The sequence below is a fragment of the Vespula pensylvanica genome, chromosome 21 (assembly GCF_014466175.1).
Source record: "Vespula pensylvanica isolate Volc-1 chromosome 21, ASM1446617v1, whole genome shotgun sequence".
NCBI classification, from domain to species: Eukaryota; Metazoa; Arthropoda; class Insecta; order Hymenoptera; family Vespidae; genus Vespula; species Vespula pensylvanica.
In genome coordinates this window covers 2,674,975-2,677,066 of record NC_057705.1, presented here as the reverse complement: position 1 = coordinate 2,677,066, position 2,092 = coordinate 2,674,975, and positions in this window count along the sequence as shown.

Genomic DNA, 2,092 nt, shown 5'->3' with positions numbered 1-2,092 from the left:
TATTTAAATATGCATATGTTATATATATATATATATATATATATATATATTGTATATAATGCATATTTAGTTATGTAAATATATTTTGTAACAATAACGAATATTTTATATTTTTCTTTTATTTTCTTTTCTTTCTTTCTTTTTTCCACTTTTTTTTTTTTTTAACGCAGCATTTACAGTAACGTTTCTGTGAACTCGGTTGTCATCATCTTTCGCCTTTAAATTCACTTTGGTGACTCTCAGCAATTTCAATAAATCGAAAGTAACGCTTTGAAGTAGCGAGTAATAATATCACAGTAGGATACCTTCTCTCCCAGCAATTCTTTACTTCGATTCCTTCGAAGGCGAGACGCTAATGAAAAGATAAAATGTACCTATTCGCAGGCCAAAGAGAATCAAAAGAGATCCTTTGAAAGTCACTTCTCAAATACGCTCGATCGCTTCTCTTCCGTGCAGTCACCGATACGATCCAACTCTATGTATCCAAGTAAGGGCTGCATCCAGCAAGGATGCTGTGCTCATCGAATCAGGACGCATATCCGAGCGAGTGAGCGACTGAGACAGACAGACAGAGAGAGAGAGAGAGAGAGAGAGAGAGAGAGAGAGAGAGAGAGAGAAATAGATAGAATGTATATATATATATATATAGTTTCAATAGAGCAACGTCAGCACTGCGTCTCCTTCCGATATACTCCCCAAACATTGCGAGCGTTGCAATGATTCGTCAAATATTTCCAATAGAGAAAAATAAAGGAAAACGATGATGACGGCCAAATCCTTCGAAAGGGATGAGTTTATAAACACACAATGAACTCCTTCCTGATTCGGTTCTCTCAAATACCGAAATACCAATTTATATTCCATCCTCGTATTCAACCTGCATCTTGAATTCCACTCGCGAACTGCATTGCCAGCTCCTCTGTAATTTTTCTATCGGCAGAGCTAACTTTATCATTAGAAACTCCGGTGAAAGTGTAACCTCCGAGAATCGGACGTACGAGCGGAAAACTTGGCGAGTCAAGGTGTGCTCAGCGAGTAGGAAGAATAGCAAGAGAGAGAAAGCGAGAGAGAGCGAGCAAGAGAGAGCGAGAGAAAGAGAGAGAGAGAGAGAGAGAGAGAGAGAGAGAGAGAGAGAGAGACTAGAGTTAGACCTAGAGTAAGAGAGAACGGAAGGGTGACAAATCAATGGCGGATGGTAGGGTAGGTAACGGCATATGAGCGCTAGGCTCCTATCTTATCAACGCATTATTCAACGGCGGAGGCTGCTCGGGACTCTAACTGCCTGCATTTGCATAAATCCATAGATCTCCCGCGCCTGCTCGGCTGCCTGGCCGTGTCTATCCATCTCTGGATGCATGCATACAGCAAATTACAGTGCCCGCAAGCGGAATTGTGGGTGGCGGTCCCGTGTCTCCCTCTTGCCTCTTCTCGAACCTCTAGCTATCCACCTTGCTCTCTCTCTCTCTCTCTCTCTCTCCTCTCTTTCTCTCTCTCTCTTTCTCTCTCTCTCTCTCTCTCTTTCTCTCTCTCTCTCCTTCTACGGTGTTTCACGAAAGGACCTGAGAGCTTCAAGGGGGTGCATGCCTCGAGGAGACCGAGAGGCGACATCCACTCCGGTTACGGCTTTGTATTGGATCGTTAACGACCTCGCATCCCTCTATCTACCTTCGCCAGTGAGTCCTCCTGCTATACTACAACCCTCTATCGTCTTGACTCACCCTCTTTGCTCTTGAAACGCGATCTAATTTTCTTCTTTCGAGACTTTACTTTCTTTTTCTTTCTTTCTATTTTTCCTTGCTTCCTTCTCTTCTTCCATTTCTTTCTTCCTCCTTTCCTTTCCCCTTTTCGTAATCGTTATGACCAAAAAAAGATATATATATATAAAAAAGTAAAAAAAGAAATAAAAAAAAAAGAAGAAGAAAACAGAAAAAACGCGCCGATTCCTCGCCCATCAAAGTTGCTTTTACGTTTACGTTGCTCTCCTTTACGACGTTTGAAAACTTTTATTCTTTTTTTTTCTTTTCTTTTTCGATTATCCTTCTCTCCTTTCCTTTTTCTTCGTTCTTTATTTTATTTTTCTTTATCCGTTTCT